The sequence below is a fragment of the Herpailurus yagouaroundi genome, unplaced genomic scaffold, assembly GCF_014898765.1.
Source record: "Herpailurus yagouaroundi ecotype Mexico unplaced genomic scaffold, PumYag 141, whole genome shotgun sequence".
NCBI lineage: Eukaryota > Metazoa > Chordata > Mammalia > Carnivora > Felidae > Herpailurus > Herpailurus yagouaroundi.
The window spans coordinates 38,274,973-38,293,106 of NW_024412396.1; positions in this window are offsets into that span (position 1 = coordinate 38,274,973).

Consider the following 18,134-nt stretch of genomic DNA (forward strand, 5'->3'; position numbering starts at 1 on the left):
TTGGAATATTTCCAAAAATTATCCTATTTATATGAAAGAACTATAATTGCACAAGATGTACAGAGCATTGGTCTGGCAAGAAGATCAATCCTGTACTTTGGTGTATTACTGTGACTCAAATTTCCTTATTCTTTCCATAGTTTTGTAGTCACTCTTTCACTTAACATTCTTTTCTAAAATACTTGCTTTTTGCGTTCAACACTTTTTCAATACTTCTAAGACATTAACAGCAGCAGCAAAATCTCACTTCTGGAAAAAGTATTAACTAGTTTAAGAGTTAGCTGATGAAAAAGACAACAGCAGAAGTCATGGTCTTGCTTACAGTGAGGCTTTTTAAAGGTTCAAGAAAATACACAGTTGTAATCTGCTAGATTCAGTGTATATTTGTGATTATCACATATAGTATTTTTATTATTTCATATATATGAATGAATATTTCATATATATGATATAGATTAAGGCTACAGTATGCTTCCCTGCATACCCTATGTAGAGACAAACCTTACAGTTAGAAGGCTTTCTGTGAAACACTAGCTGTTATAAATTTGTATAAGACTTAGAGCCTTCCAACTACACTTTAAGAGTAGATGAAACATAACAGAACTAGCTCTGTTAGGGGTGCCTGGGTGACTCAGTCAGTTGAATGTCTGATTCTTGATTTTGGCTCAGGTCGTGATCCCAGAGTCATGGGATCAAGTCCCAAGTCTAGCTCTGCACTGACAGAAGAGAGCCTGCTTAAGATTCTCTCTCTCTCTCTCTCTCTCTGTCTCTGTCTCTCTCTGCCCATCTCCCCACTCACACAATCTGTCTCTCTCTAGAAAATAAATATAATAAAATAAAAATTATTAAAACAAAGAACTAGCTCTGTAACATAAGGGCTACCAGAATAATTCAGAATTCAATAGAAAGAAAAATTGAAATACCATACTTTTGCCTTGTATTGTGATATAGCTACAATAACAGAATAAAGAAAGTTGAAGCTAAAGTCATCAAGGAGAATAAAGTGGCACAAAGAAAATTAAGAAATTAGAGAATTAAGAAATTCAACTATTTATTTGTTTATTTATAAATTTTGGTTAACATACAGTGCAATATTGGTTTCAGGAGTAGAATTCAGTGATTCATCATTTACATACAACACCCAGTGCTCATCATAACGAGTGCCCTCTTTACTACCCATCACCCATCTAGCCCATCTCCCACCCACATCCCTCCATCAACCCTCAGTTTATTCTCTATCATTAAGAGTCTCTTGTGGTTTGTTTCCCTTTCTTCTCTTTTCTTCCTCCTTCCCATATGTTCCTCTGTTTTGTTTCTTAAATTCCACATATAAGTGAAATCATATGGTATTTGTCTTCCTCTGATTTATTTCACTTTGTATAATATGTATTGTCTCTATCCACATTGTTGCAAATGTCAAGATTTCATTCTTTTTGATGGCTAAGTAATATTCCATTGTGTATATACACCACATCTTATTTATCCATTCATCAGTCAGTGGACATTTGGGCTCTCTACATAGTTTGACTATTGTTGATAATGTTGCTATAAACATTGGGGTACATGTACTCCTTTGAATCTGTATTTTTGCATCCTTTGGGTAAATATGTAATAGTATAATTGCTGGATTGTAGGGTAGTTCTATTTTTTAGTATTTTGAGGAACCTCATACTGTTCCCAGAGTGGCTGCACCAGTTTGCTTTCCCACCACATCCTCACCAACACCTGTTGTTTCTTGTGTTGTTCATTTTAGCCATTCTGACATGTGTGAGGTGGTATCTCATTGTGGTTTTGATTTGTATTTCCCTGACAAAAATCAACTTAAAAAAAAATTTTTTAAACTATGTCCCCAATAAGGAGCTCTTTTTTATTTTTTTTATTTTTTTAATGTTTATTTATTTTTGAAAGAGAGAGAGAGTGTGAGCAGGGAAGGGGCAGAGAGAGAGAGAGGGAGACACAGAATCGGAAGGAGGCTCCAGGCTCCAAGCTGTCAGCACAGAGCCCGATGCGGGGCTGGAACCCACGAACCGTGAGATCATGACCTGAGCCGAAGTCCGACGCTCAGCCGAGTGAGCCACCCAGGCATCCAAAAGTCAACTTTTAAAAGGGAGACAGAATTGTTTCATGTTGGCCCTGGTACTGTATGTTTTCAGTCATGTGTGGACCTTGAGAAATTTAATAGAAGATCATGGGGGAGGGGGAGGAGGGAAAAAGTTACAGAGAAGGAGTGAAGGAAACCATAAGAGACTCTTGGATACTAAGAACAAACTGAGGGTTGATGGGGGTTGGGGAGAAGGGAAAGTGGGTGATGGGCATTGAGGAGGGCACTTGTTGGGATGAGCACTGGGTGTTGTATGGAAACCAATTTGTCAACAAATTATGTTAAAAAAATAAAAGGGAGACAGGCTTTTGTCAGCTGCCACTAAGGTGCTTGGTCCTTGTAAAGAACCTAAGGCCATGTTGGGATGAGGCCCTCACTTCATCCAATACCAGCATTCATTGCCAACAGTACCTGCCCAGCACTTGCCTACACAATGGACTCTGTCTCAGAGGTCTGCGTCTCTTCACCCTCATCCTGCATGATAACGAGGTGGTTTCAGGGAGAATAAGATGAATGCCTTCATTAAAGTTCCTGGTGTAGGGATACCTGAGTGGCTCAGTTGGTTAAGCGTTCGACTTTGGCTCGGGTCATGATCTCATGGTTCACGAGTTTGAGCCCTGCATTGGGCTCTGTGCTGACAGCTCAGATCCTGGAGCCTGCTTCAGATTCTGTGTCTCCCTCTCTCTCTGCCCCTCCCCCATGTACTCTGTCTCTCTCCCTCAAAAATAATAAATAAACATTAAAAATTTTTTTCATTTAAAAAAAATAATTAAGTTCCTAGTGTGAATGTTGACCCTTTCTGGCCGGGGTTGTCTGCAAAGTCCCTGGCCAATATCAACATCAGGAGCCTCATCTGCAACATTGGGGCTGATGGATCTGCTCTAGCAAAAGGTCCTGTTCACTGCTGCTCCAGCTGAGTAGAAGAAAGTGGAAGCAAAGAAAGAAGAATCTAAGGAGTCTAATAATGACATGGCTTTGGTCTTTTTGACCACACCTCTTTTGTAACATGTTCAATAAAAAGTTGAACTCTTAAAAAAAGGGGAGGGGGTGTTTGGGTGGAGACAGAACTTGCAAGAGGCATAAAAAGGAAATAAGTTCTTCATATAAGAAAATATCGAGAAAATTATCTGGTAATAAAGAGTAGGAAATATTAGAATTGCACCTAGCACTGAAAATATGGGTGTTTAAATACTATATTAGGGTCAGAGGTAGAAATTTTGATCTTTTGAGCAAAATGAAATAATGTGATACTTTTAGAAGGAACATCATGAATCTGCAATCTTTTCACCAGACCCATATTCAGAAGGGATTTTCAAATTTAGACTATGAGATGGAAAGGAGGCAAAAGCTTTTGTCACAACTCAAGAAATGACTGGTAATGAATAGTGGTGGCATAAGTTATACCAACATAAATAACAGTGAATGCTGTGTTACTGAAAGCGTTCAAACAGAACTTAAGCAGAACTTAAGTGACTGTATGTCAGGAGTGCTGTGGAGACTGAAAAATTAGAATAAGTACGTGATTTCTAAGGTTCACTTTATTTTTATTTTTTTAAAGTTTGTTTTGTTTTTGAGAGAGAGAGAGAGAGAGAGAGAGAGAGAGAGAGAGCGAGCATGAGCAGGGGAGGGACAGCACGAGAGACACAGAGGATCTGAAGCCACCTCTGTGCTGATAGCAGAGAGCCCAGTGTGGAGCTTGAACTCATGAGCTGTGAGATCATGACCTGAGCCGAAATCAGGAGTTTGATGCTTGACCAACTGGGCTCCCAGGGGTTCATTTTAAATGCAAGATATTATTTTTTATCATGTTAATTTCCTTTGTTTATATTGCTTTTCCTGATTCTATTCCTTTTAGTTATAGAAATTTCATTGATTTCTCTTTGTTGTAAATATCAATTGTAAGACTTATCACTATGTCTGTGTCTACTACTGCATGGTATTTACTACAGTAAAAATTTTGACTAAGGAAATATAAAAATCTCCTTTCAGGAGATAACATCTCATTAAATATGCGACATTTGTCAAAAATTTCATGCTATTATAATTGTTTCTTATTACAGAATTAAAATGTATTCTTTGTAGAAAATTTAGAATTCAAATGAAATATGAATCATCCTGTGGGCTAAGGAGGGAAAATGTTTTTTTAGACTCTTCTCCCTTCCTCTCCTTTCACTTTTTGAAACAGAGGATTAATATTATAAGCTATATGGTCTGGAATGCTGCTAGGGCATAGTTTCTAGTGGTCAGAATCACTGTATATTAAAAAGTTCAAAACAGGGGGTGCCTGAGTGGCTCAGGTGGTTAAACTTTGGACTTGATTTCTGCTCAGGTTATGATCTTCTGGTTGTGGGATTGAGCCCCACATTGGGTTCTGCATGCTGAGCATGGAGCCTGCCTGGGATTTTCTCTCCACCTCTCTCTCTCTCTGCCCCTCCCTTGCCCATGCTGTCTCTCTCAAAATAAATAAACGTTTTAAAATAAATAAAAATAAGAAGGTAAACACAGGATGTGGCTTTTCTTTTTTCCTTACACCTCCAAAAAGGAGACAGCAGTTGTAATTGAATCCAGGCCTTTTATAAGAACTAACATGTTCACCTCTCTCCTGTTCTTCACCAGAACCTGAAAGGTCCTAAGATGCAGATTGGACTTGGGAGTGGAAGGAAATAGGGATTCAATGGGCATTAGGTTTGGAGAGATAGTTTAGATCTCTGTCCTGGGCACCAGCCCATTGGGATTTGAGATTTACTGCCAGATAACAAATTTGTTCCTTGGAGGACTTGTTTAGAGAATGGCTGAAATATCAGTGAAAGTCCAGTATTACTTGATTACTTGGTCACATTTTATCCACTAGCACCATACTTTCACTCTGATTCCTCACAATTCTCTGTACCCAGAGATAATTACTAGAACACCTTAATGCATGACCTGTCTTCCTTCTATGATATGAGTCCAGGAAGTTGTTTTTTTTTTTAAATGTAATCTTCCAAAGTATATATTTTTAATATTTATAATTTAGCAATTGTTTTACATGTTAAATATATTTCATAACATAATTTTAAAAGTTTCTTTCTGTTTGTATCTAATTATTGGACACATGAGAGACAAACATTGTTAGTACCTACCCAAAGGCTACTCTCTCTCCTTTTCCTGACAATTTAACCCTGATTTTGATTGGGGTTGCTGTGTGTTTAGCCCCTAGGAAATGATTCAAGATTGTTCCAAATTGATAATGAAAATTCTGTCTCTTTTTCCAGGTACTCACTTTCCCAGCCTCCTTGCAGCTAAAATTTGCCATGTGGCCACTTCTGGCAAACAAGAAGTAAGGGCAAATCTGCTGAGATAAGGAGACTTCTGGGAAATATTGCCCTCACTCTATGATGAATTGAAAGTTTCATCTACCATTTACTTCTTTTTCTCCAGGCATGTTGCTTGAATCTGTGGTCCTAACTTTACGGCCAAGTGAAAATAAGACTGAGATAATGCTGTCAAATGAGGATGGCAGACAAGGATAGAAATAGCCTGTTCCTCCATAAGATCACAGAAATAAACTAGGAATAGACTATCTCCAGACTATGAATATGGTTTTCTGTGTCTTGCAGCTAAGTATAACCTATGATGTTTCAAATATTTCCCTTTTATAAACAGAGAGCTTTGATGAACATTTACATACATAATCTATGATTATGTCTTCATGATGAATTCCTAAAGATAAAATTATTAATTTATAGAAAATGCAAAACATTAAGGCTTTTGTTATATATTACCAAGTGCCCTCAAGACAATAAAAAATGAGGATTCAGTAAACATTATAGAAACTCTTTTAAAAATGAAATTTTACCAAATAAAAAAGTTAATCTTCCTGAAAAAGAACCTATACCTCTAAAACTTCCTGGAAAGTCCAGCAAAATACTAAAAGAAAACAGGGGTCCATAAGGTCTGTAACACATAATCAAATATGTATAATGTTGTGAAGGACATCTTCAATCTGTAAATGCATACATACATAAAGAAATCTTCTAACCTCCACACTTGTGGATACCAGGTAGAACTATCAACTGACAATGCTGTTGTATTTTTTTTTATTCCGGTACAGTTAACATATAGTGTTATATTAGTTTCAGTGTTCATCATGGTAAGTGTACTCTTAATCTCCCATCTCCCCACCGACCTCCCTTCTAATAACTCTTAAAAATGTTCTCTGTAGTTAGTAGTCTGGTTTTTTTTTTTTTTTTTGGTCTGTATCTTTGTTTCATCGCATTTGTTTTGTTTCTTAAATTCCACATATGAGTGAAATATATGGTATTTGTCTTTCTCTGAATGACTCATTTCACTTAGCAGTATACCCTCTAGACTAACCTACCATATTGTTGCAAATGGCAAGGTTTCATTCTTTTTATGGCTGAGTAATATTCTATTGTACATATATACCACATCTTCTATATCCATTCATCTATCAATGGACACATGTGTTTCTTCCATAATCTGGCTATTATAAATAATGCTGGTATAAACATAGGGGTGAGTATATCTTTTCAAATTAGTGTTTTCATGGTGGGGGGGGGGGGTAAATATCCAATAGTGGAATTACCGGATCATATGGTAATTCTATTTTCAACTTTTTGAGGAACCTCCATACTGTTTTCCACAATGGCTGCAACAGTATGCACTCCCCCAACAATGCATGAGAATTCCTTTTTCTCCACATCCTTGCCAACACCTGTTGTTCTTGTGTTTTTTATTTTAGCCATTTTGACAGGTATGAGGTGATAGCTTATTGTAGGTTTGTTTTGTTTTGTTTTTTAGAAAGAGAGCACACATGAGCTGGGGAGAGGGGCAGAGGGGGATGGAGAGAGAATCTCAAGCAGGCTCCTTGTCCAGTGCAGAGTCCAATGTGGGGCTTAATCCCATAACCTAGGAATCATGACATGAGCTGATATCAAGAGCTGGATGCTCAACTGACTGAGCCACCCAGGTGCCCCTCTCATTGTAGTTTTGATTTGCATTTCCCTGATGGTGAGTGATGGTGAGCATCTTTTCATGTGTCTTTTGGACATCTGTGTGTCTTCTTTAGAGAAATGTCTTTTCATGTCTTCTGAACATTTTTAATTGGATTATTTGTTTTTTTGGTATTGAGTTGTATAAGTTCTTTATATATTTTGGATGCTAACCCTTTATAGGGTATTCCATTTGCAAATATCTTCTCTCATTCAATAGGTTGTCCTTTAGTTTTGTTGATTATTTCCTCTGCTGTGCAAAAGCTTTTAATTTTGATGTAGTCCCAATAGTTTATTTTTGCTTTTGTTTCCCTTGCTTCAGGAGACATATCTAGAAAAATGTTTCTATTGCTGATGTCAGAAAAATTACTGCCTGTGTTCTCTTCTAGAACCTATATGGCTATTCAGGTCTCACAGTTAGATCTTTAATCCACTTGAAGGGTTTTTGTGTGTGCATGATATAAGAGAGTGGTTCAGTTTTATTATTTTTGGTGCAGTCTGTTGGGACTGTTTTTTTTTTTTTTTTAATTTCTCATTCTGCTACTTCATCAGTAGTGCATAGAAATGCAATAGATTTCTGTATATTGATTTTGTATCCTGCAACCTTACTGAATTCATTTATCAGTTCTAGTAGTTTTTTGGTGAAGTCTTTAGAGTTTTCTATATATATTATTATGTCATCTGCAAATGGCAAAGTTTTACTTCTTCCTCACCAATTTAGATGCCTTGTATTTCTTTTTGTTGTCCAATTGCTGTGGCTAGGACTTCCAGTATTGTGTTGCATAAAAGCGGTGAGGTTGACATCCTTCTCTTGCTCTTGATCTTAGAGGAAAGACTGCCAGTTTTTCACCATTAAGTATGACGTTAGCTGTGGGTTTTTTCATGTAAGAGCTTTATTATGTTGAGGTATGTTCTCTCTAAACCTCCTTTGTTGGGGGTTTTTATTATAAATGGATGTTTGACTTTGTCAGATGCTTTTTCTGCATCTATTGAAATGATCATATGGTTTTTATCCTCTTATGTGATTTTAGGTTGATTGGTTTGAACATACTGAGCCACCGTTTAAATGCCACTTGATTCTGGTGAATGATATTTTAATGTATTGTTCGATTATGTTTGCTAATATTTTATTGAAGATTTTTGCATTTATGTTCATCAGACATATTGGTCTCAATTTGTCCTCTCTCATTCTCTGTCTGTCTGTCTCTCTCTCTCTCTCTGTAGTGTCTAGCTTTGGTATCAGGGTAATGCACGCTTCATAGAATAAAATGGAAGCTCTCCTTTGTCTTCTATTTTTTGAGTAGTTTGAGAAGAATAGGTATTAACTTGTCTTTAAGTATTGGTAGAATTCACCTGCAAAGCCATCTGCTCCTGGACTTTTATTTGTTGGAAGTTTTTTGATTAGTGTTCAATCATTGCTGGCAAACAGTCTGTTCAATTATTTTCTATTTCTTGCTCATTTGGTTTGGGAAATTATATATTTCTAGGAATTAATCTATTTCTTCTTCTCTGGGTTATCTAATTTATTTTCATATAATTTTTCATAATATTTCCTTATAATTGTTTGTATTTCTGTGGTATTGGTTGTCATTTCTCCTCTTTTACTTTTGATTTTGTTTACTTGAGTTCTGTCTTCCTCTCTCTTTTGATGAGTCCGGCTAAAGGTTTATCAATTTTGTTGATCTTTCAAAGAACCAGTTCCTGGTATTATTGACCTGTTATGGTGGGTGGTTGTTGTTGTTGTTGTTTGTTTGTTTGTTTCTATTTCATTTATTTCTGCTCTAATCTTTATTGTTTCTTCTACTTGTTTTGAGTTTTGTTTATTCTTTTTCTAGCTCCTTTAGGTATAAGGTTAGGTTGTTTATTTGATATTATTCTTGCTTCTTGAGGTAGGACTGTATTGCTCTAAACTTCCCTCTTAGAATGCTTTTGCTGCATCCCAAATTTTTGGGATCATTGTGTTTTCATTTTCGTTGGTCCATATATTTTTTAATTTACTCTAACTTATTGATTGACCCATTCATTGTGTAGTAGCATATTACTTAACCTCCGTGTATTTGTGTTATTTCCAGAGTTTTTCTTGTTACTGATTCCTAGTTCCATAGCTTTGTGATTAAAAAAAAGGTACATAATATGACTTCAATCTTTTTGTATTTGTTGAGTCTTTTTTTTTTTTGTGACCTAATATGTGATCTATTCTGGAGAATGTTCCATTTGCACTTGAAAAGAATGAATATTCTCCTGTTTTAGAATAGAACTTTCCAAATATATCCGTTAGATTCATGACATCCAGTGTGTCATTTAAAGACATCGTTTCCTTGTTGATTTTCTGTTTGGATGATCTATCCATTGACGTAACAGTTCTCGTACTATTACTTTATTGCTATCAATTACTTCTTTCATGTTTGTTATTAGCAGCTTATATATTTGGATGCTTTCATGTTGGGTGCATAAATATTTACAAGTGTGATATCTTCTTGTTAGGTTGTTCCTTTTATGATCATATGGTGTCCTTCTTTGTGTCTTGGCACAGTCTTTGTTTTAAAATGTATTTTGTTTGATGTAAGTTTTGCTACCCTGATTTTCTTTTCACTGCCATTTGCATAATAAATGCTTTTCCATCCCTTTATTTGCAATCTGCGTGTGTCTTTAGGTCTGAAATGAGTCTCTTCTAGGAATCATATACATGGGTCTTGCTTTTTTTTATCCATTCCATTACCTTCTATCTTTTGGTTGGAGCATTTAGTACATTTGTATTCAAAGTAATTATTGATAGGTATGCACTTACTGCCATTTTGTTATTTATCTTATAGTTGTTTTTCTAGTTCTTATCTGTTTCTTGCTCTCTTCTCTCATCATTTCCTGGCTTTCTTTAGTAATATATTTGGATTCCTTTCTCTTTATTTTTTGAATATTACCAGTTTTTGATTTGTGGTTGCCATTAGGTTTATATTAAGTTGATGGTCACTTAAGTTTGAACCTATTTTAAAGGCACTAAGTTTTTATTCCCCCACCATGTTTTAGGTATTATGGTGTCATACTTTACAACCTTTTATTTTGTGAATTAAGATATACTTAATTTTACTGCTTTTGTACTTCCTACCTTTCTTACTTCTGTTTATGGTCTTTTCTTTCCACTCAAAAACACCCTTTGACATTTCTCATAAGGCTGGTTTAGTGATCATGAATTCCTTTAACTTTTGTTTGTCTGGGAAACTCTTTATTTCTCTTCTTCTGAATGGTAGCCTTTCTGGATAGAGTATTTATTCTTGGTTGCAGGGTTGTTTTTTTCATTCAGTATTTTGAATACATCATACCATTCCTTTCTGGCCTGCAGAGTTTCTGCTAAAAAATCAGCTGATAGCCTTATGGGGATTTCTTTTGTATGTAACTATTTTCTTTTCTCTTGATGCTTTTAATATTCTCTCTTTACCACTGCTTTTTGCCTGTTTAATTACTATGTGTCTTGGTGTGGACCTCCTTGGGTTGACTTTTTGGGGGAGTTCTCTATGCCTTCTGGATCTGGATTTCTGTTTCCTCCACAGACTTGGGAATTTTTCAGCTATTATTTCTTCAAATAAATTTTCTGCTACTTTCCCTTTTTCTCCTCCTTCTGGGATTCCTATAATACAAATGTTGTTATGCTTGATGTCACTGAGTTCCCTAAGTCTATTTTCCTTTTTTATTATTATTTTTTCTCTCTCCTGTTCAGCTTGACTGCTCTCCTTTACTCTGTGCTTCAGGTCACTGATCTGTTCTTCTGCTTCCTCTAGTCTACTATTTATTCCCTTTAGTGTATTTTTAATTTCAGTTATTGAGTTCTTCATCTCTGATTAGTTCTTTTCTGTTTTCTATCTCTTTGTCAAGGTTCTCACTGGGATCCTCCACTCTTTGCTCCAGTCCAGTGAGTATCTTTATGACCATTACTTTAAATTTTCTGCCATACATGTTACTTGGTTTTGTTCTGTTTAACTCTCTTGCTGTGATTATTCTTTAATTTGGGACATATTCCTCTGTCTCCCCATTTTGTCTAATTCTCTGTGTCTATTTCTATGTGTTAAGAAAGTCAGCTATGTCTCCTACTCTTGAAAGTGATAGCCTCATGAAGAAGAGGCCCTGGTGTGCCCTGGCAGTGCAATGTACCTTGTGCACCAGACCTGGCAGTTTAGAGGTGTCTCCTATGTGTGTTGTGTGTGCCCTACTGTTGTAGCTAAGCCACATTTGCTTTCATTCTAGCTGTATGCAATGTATGCCTTTGCCTATTGGGGGGAAGGCTTTGATCGTTGTGTTGTTAGTGGGGCAATCTGGGACTGCCTTGGACTTAAGTTGAGTCAGACCAGGCAATTTCCAGAGATGCAGTAGGACCAACTACAGGGTGCTTTCTCTGTGTTGTTCCCTGAGAAGCTTTCACTAGTGGGTGGGGACTGTAGTCAGACTTGATATCTGCCACCAGGACACTGCTGGGGCCCCAGTGGGACTAGTGTAGGTGGTTATCCTCCCTTCCTCCTGGGGCAGGAGTCACTTTGGAATGATGCCAGCTCCTGTCATTGTTGCTTGCACACTGCCAGTTTTACGGTACTGCTTTGGATGGTCTCTAGCCAAGAGCATATTGGAGGGGGCAGGTCCACAGGAGAACATGGAGGTGGGGTGCATACTGCTGACAAGGTCCATGCAGGTCAGCTGCGGGAAAGGACCTGCAGAAGCCTGGGAAAACTCTGCTAAGGCAGGCGAGGTTGGAAAGGGGCAGATTTGCAGAAGCTTGTTGGAGTGCAGTGTGCTGTTAGCAAGCTAGATGGAGAGTGTTGGTGCTATGGCTCTTTCCCACAGGTGTCCACATATCTAGGCTGGAGTGCAGGGAAAGCAAAATGGCACCTGCCAGCTTTTTTGTTGTTAGAGAAACTTCCCAAATATCCCTGCCCCTACAGGACAAACTCTGAGATTATTAAATAAATATCCTTCCCACAAACCCCAAGCATTTTTTAAATTGCTGCTTCTATGCTGTATCTCAGCAGAGCTCTTTGTTGTGCTGTCTCTTTAAGGGCCTTTAAGGGTGGGGACTCAGTTTCCTGGGCTCTCTCCAAGAGCCAAGTGTACTGATTTTTAAAGTTCCAGGTGTTAAGCCCACTGATTGTAAGAACTCATGCAGTTAAGCCCCTCTGATTTTTAAAGCCAGATGTTATAAGGATTGGTCTTCCCAATGTGAGTCCCTCATGCTTGGAGTGCCTGTGGTGGGGGTGGGGGGAGGTCTTCTCTTCTCCCTTCTCTGCACCAGCAGCATCCCTACCTCTTCTAAGCAGCCCATGGGTCCATTTGTCTTCCAACCCGTCTTCACCCTTCCTATCCACTTCAATGTGGCCTTTTCTCTACATTTAGCTGTGTAGAGTCTGTTCTGCCAGTCTTTGGGTTGTTTTCTGTGTTATTTACATTAATGTGGTTATGTAGTTGTTTCTGTGGAATGAGGTGAGCTTAAGATCCTCATACTCTGCCATCTTCCCCGGAAGTTCAACTGACAATGCTGTTTGAGTTCAGAGTTCAGGTACCTCCGTTAGCATGTACAGGAACAGCTGCTCCATAGCACAGCACAACTCTGTGCCTAATGTGCTTGTCCCCTGAAGACTGTCACAGGAGAGCCTGAAAAAATAAAACTGTCTCTGGAATTCTACTCTCATACACATAGGGCTGAGTTTCTGAACTTAAAAATCCCCCTGCTCTATCCTCTCAGTCTTTCTCCTCTGGTAAAGGTCATTTCAAAGAGTTGTAAATCCAAATGTCAGCAGTAGCATACTAAGTCCAGTGAACATGGTGGGTAAACATACGGCAGGCTGATTACTCCAATATAGCTCAAATTAATGACACAGCAGAACCCCATTATCAGGTTAGTTAACTGAGAGGTAAAAGAAAGGTGGAACGTACACAATGTCCTTTGATGAGTTTTTATTTGTTGATCTCTGCACTATAGCTCTGTTTCATGGGTCTATTCTTCCTTGTGCCCCACTGTAACTATCCCTAAATCTAAACTTATATGCTAATGTTTAAAGATGATTTTGGGGCCTTAAAATGTCATTTTTCCTAAAAAACAATTTATTTCCAGTTCCTCTGGAGTCATAGTAATACACGATATTTCCATATTATCTATCTGCTGTAATAAGAGTAACACGTTCATTCCTACCATTCCTGACTGCTCTCTTTAATAAAGTGGGCCTATTTAATTCTAGCTATATATTCATTAACATCATGGGATGTGAGGTTAATGAAACATGGGGTATGGTGAGACCAGGGATGTAAGGCAAGCACTATGAAGAACACAGTATTTGGCATATTGTCATAGGAATAAAGGACAACATGAGACAGTTATGGTATGGTAAGGTTGAGAGAAGAAAAAAAAATATGTCCACTTTTCTAAAATGCTTAAACTCAACTCTAAAAGCATGGTTGCTGTTGTCATTGTTGTTAAAAGAAATGTACCAAGGGCCCACAGTATGATTTGAGAGATATCAACATGGTCTTTGATCTTGAAATATTTACAATTGAGAAGAAAGTGCAGTTACATCAAGAGAGTTAAACTATGATGTGTACACATGGTGAAGACCATGCAAAGACTGGAGTTATGCTGCCATAGCCAAGGAACAACAGAAGCTAGGGTTAGAGAGCTGAAACGGATACTCCAGAGGGAGCATGGCCACACCTTCACTTGAGCTTCTGGCCTCCAAAAATGTGAGGCAGTGAATTCCTGTGGCCGGTTTTTCTTTGCAGCCCAGTTTTTGGTACATAGTTAAGCAGCCCTAGAAAACTACTACAACTGTGTTCTCTATAATACTTCTCACCGTCTGAAAGTCACTTTATTTATTTATGCATTTACATTCTTTCTTCTCCACAGAATATTTCATAAGAGTAAAATATCCACAGCACTGTTCTGGGTGCTAGGGATTCATAGATGGATGAAATATAATTTTTATCCTTGAAGGACTTAAAGTATATAATTTGTAATTATATAATTTGTAAAGCATTTATATATTCATTAGTTGAACAAATATTAAGTAGTATATATTCCAGGTACTGCTATAAATTCTGATGTCACAGTGCAGAATGAGAGCTTACATTCTGCAAGGGAGAAAGATAAATAAAAAGATACAAACAGGAGAAAGAATATAAAACAAAGTAATAAGATAGTGACTGAAATTCTGAGGAAAGTTTAAGTTGATTGGTCAAGAAAGGTCAGTCAGAAATAAATCAGGTCTCTTTAAGAAGCAGCAAGAAAGTGTGTATTTAGATCAGGTGACTGAAGCAATGGATGAGAGTAATGAGAAGGAGAGGAGCAGGTGTTTGATCTCATAGAGCCTATAAACTATAGACAGGGTATGGATTTTATTCTAAGCACCACAGACAGTCATAAGGAGTTTGCAGTTCAGAGTTTGCCATGTTCTGAATTATTTTCTAAAAATATCATGCTGGCTTCTGTATGGTAAAGAAACTGTAGGGAGTCTAAAAGCAGAAAGATTATTTAGAGGGCTGTTGCCGGAACACAGACAAGAGATGGTTTGGGCGTTGTTTAGGGTGATGACAGCAGAAGTAATGAGAAAAGTATAGGTTATTAGTGTACTTTGGAGGTATAGCTAATAGGACTAGCTGTTGTATGGAAGACAGAGGTGCTGGAAAATAATAAATCGGAAGTGATTCGTAGGTTGCTTCATGGTCTGTCACAAAATAAAACCAAACTATATTGATTGCATGACTTCTTTAATTAAGAAGAGTTTACTTGATGTTTATATAGAAGAGGGTGAGTAGGTGTTTGAGCTAGATGATCATTAAGGTCTTTTACAACCTTGAGTGTCAATGATCCTAATGATCAAAGCAAAGCTGCTATTCTGCTGTTGGTCAGTCCACTCCAGGAATTGAGGATCCCATGCAGTGAGAACATAGTTGGGACTAGGATGGAGATTCCATCCATACTGGATGCATGTTATACATGAGTTTTTCAATTCCCCATGACAACACTTTGCTTAATCACCGTCGTTTACATTTTCTGGCTGCCCCTGGGTTCTAGTCTTTTTTTTTTTTTTTTTTTTTTTTTTTTTTTTTTTTTTTTTTTTTTTAGAGAGAGAGAGACTGTGCCCAAGGAGGGGAGAGGGAAAGGGAGGGAGGGAAAGAGGGAGAGAGACAGAGGGAGAGAGAGTGAGAGAGAGAAGGAGAGAATGAGGATGAATGAACCTTAAGCAGGCTCCATGCTCAGTGTGGAGCCCAACACAGGGCTGAATCCTACGATCCTGGGATCATGGGAAGCTGAAATCAAGAGTCTGAGGCTTAACCGACTGGGTCACCCAGGCACCCCGCCTCCTGTGTTCCAGTCTTAATGTTAAATGTTTTACATGTGTTACCACATAATGTTCACAAAAATGCCACACAGTAAGTAAAATTATCCTTCTCGTACAAATCAGTCAATTGATTCTGAAAAGGCAGATGTCCAAGGTAAAATTTCCAAGACCTTAGAGATAAAGAGTGTCATAACCACAGTTTTAACCTAAATCTAACTTTTAAGACTTGTTTTTTTAATGTCTATTTATTTTTGAGAGAGTGCAAGTCGGGGAAGTGCAGAGAGAGGAGGACAAAGGATCTGAAGTGGGCTCTGAACTGACAGCAGTGAGCCTGATGTGGGGCTCAAACTTACTAACCTTAAGATCATGATCTGAGCTGAAGTCAGACATTCAACCAAGTGAGCCACCCAGGTGCCCCCGAGTCTGTTTTTAAATACTGTTTTGTACTGCCTCCTCTCTGATTTATAAAGATCTTCAGTGAATAATGAGGGCTGTGAGAAGAATTAAAAATAGAGTAGATTAGATCAATAATTTTGCCTTATTTTAATGTAGTTTATTTGAAATTTAATATGAAATAGTGTGAATGTGTTTTAACGTGGGTGTACATATACATGTATATAAAACTACACATATACAGATTCTTGAGAGAAAGAAAAAAAAAGCCTCTTAGTTGTAAAATAGGTAAATCTTGTCATGGGTGACTTTGGTGATTTCATATCTACCCATGTAGGCCAATACTTTGGGCTATTGGAGAAGAAGTTTCTTGGAAGCCAAAATGAGAGTGTTCTTCAAAACAAAAAGTGGATGCCATTTTTATTGCTTGCTCTCTGTTCCTATTCACTGGACACTTAGAGAAATAAAGTGACAATGAGTTGAAGTAAAAGTCAAGTTTGCTGGCATTTTCATTCAAAGAAGAATTCTTCAAAAAGATGAAAATAGAAGAAAAAATGAAATTCATTCTTACTGCTAATGAAATGTTTTCTTGATGTCAAGCAGTATGTGTTTGGAAGAAAACAACTTGGACTTAACCAGAAATTCAAAATATGGTGCATTTCCAACCTGGTAATTGGGCTGATGTGAGATGTCACAAACAGTGATTGTTAAAATGGCCCGGCTCTTAAATGCACACTCTGGATTAAATGGTACCTGAATGGTGAGGGCACCACTCGGCGGTCTTGGATAATCTATGTGAAACGATGGCACTAGGGAAGCCATTTCTGTTGGCTCTGAGTAAAGCCTGCCCCTATGCACTTGTGAGAAAGGCAGGTGTGTTGTGTTGTTTTGTTTTGTTTTGTTTTGTTTTGTTTTGTTTTCATAGATCTGATTTTAAAAATAAGGTTAAAAGATGACAGCTGTGAGAAAATGAAGCTATTCTCTGGAGAGTAGCTGCCTTGTGGGATAAGGGAAACTGCTCTTGGAAGCCAGCACTGAGGCACTTTATTAGTCAGGTGTCAAAGGAGAGCTGCCTGTTCTAGAACTTGGGCTGAAAAGTTTCCTTTTAATCCTCTCTTAGGCAATATAATTTTTCACTTTCAAAAAATAATCTCTCTGGCAGTATGTTCATTTGACATTTGGTCAACAAATATTCTTGAGCAATTACTAAAATAACGGCATTGCTAATGTGCACCTGAAAAACTAAATGACTTTGTAAATTAAGGGTATTTTGATGTACCATGACCACAAAGAGTTTTAATTCAGCTTTTAGCATTTCTATCCACATATGAATAGACCATTACTGTAACTAAGGTCATTTGGTGGTGCTACTTAGGGATACCAAAAAATCTTCCCATGAATAACGTTTCAAATCCAAATATATTTCACAAACTCCTATTTTGTACAAAATATGTATACTAGGGAGGAATTTAATGTTCACTAAGATATTCTTTTAGGGAGATGAGATTCTGGTAAAGAAAGCCAACATATACACAATATTAAATTCAGATCATAATTTTGCCTACTTGGTAAAACGTGTCCTACAAACACAGAACAGAAATAAAACTCAACTGGGGCAATGAGAGGACCATTTAAGGGGATCATAGTCAAACTTGGATCTGGATGTAAAGAATAAATCAGGCAGGCATATTCCAACAGAAGGAACAATAGAAGCAATGAAAGGCCCAGAGACTAGAAAATTTGGGAAATGACAAATAGTATTCTGGTTTGAGGGTGGAGGTGGGAGTGGGAGAAGGGGATATTTTAATAGGTGTATGATACAAATGAATGGGGTGGCCTTAAGTAGCATGTAAAATAATCTGGACTTTAATTTTATGGAAATTTTAAATAAATTTTTAGGAAATATTAGTAATGTTTTGGGAAGAGGGGTGTCATAATCACAGCTTTAGAAAGATAATGCTTGTTGACTCTATTGGGAACAGAGAGATCTGTTTAGAGGATACTGCAGTAGTCCTGACAAGAACTGATGGAACCTCAACTGAGTACAGTGACAATAGGAATGAGGGAAGAACCAGATGTCAGTAACACTGAAGAAATAGTATCAGTGGTTAGTAGTTTGAGATTTAGATATGAGAGTCCCCTGCATAGAATTTAAGTGTTGACATTGTAGGAGTGGATGAGGTTGTCCAAAGAAAGAAAATAAAACAATCACTAGGCCGTGGTCCAGGCTGTCGTGAAACCAAGTCAGGTGGAGGACTTGGTCCTGGTGATTCATAGGCACTGGTGACCATTGGCAAAGAAGATTCATAGACAATATGACAACCAAATTCAAAC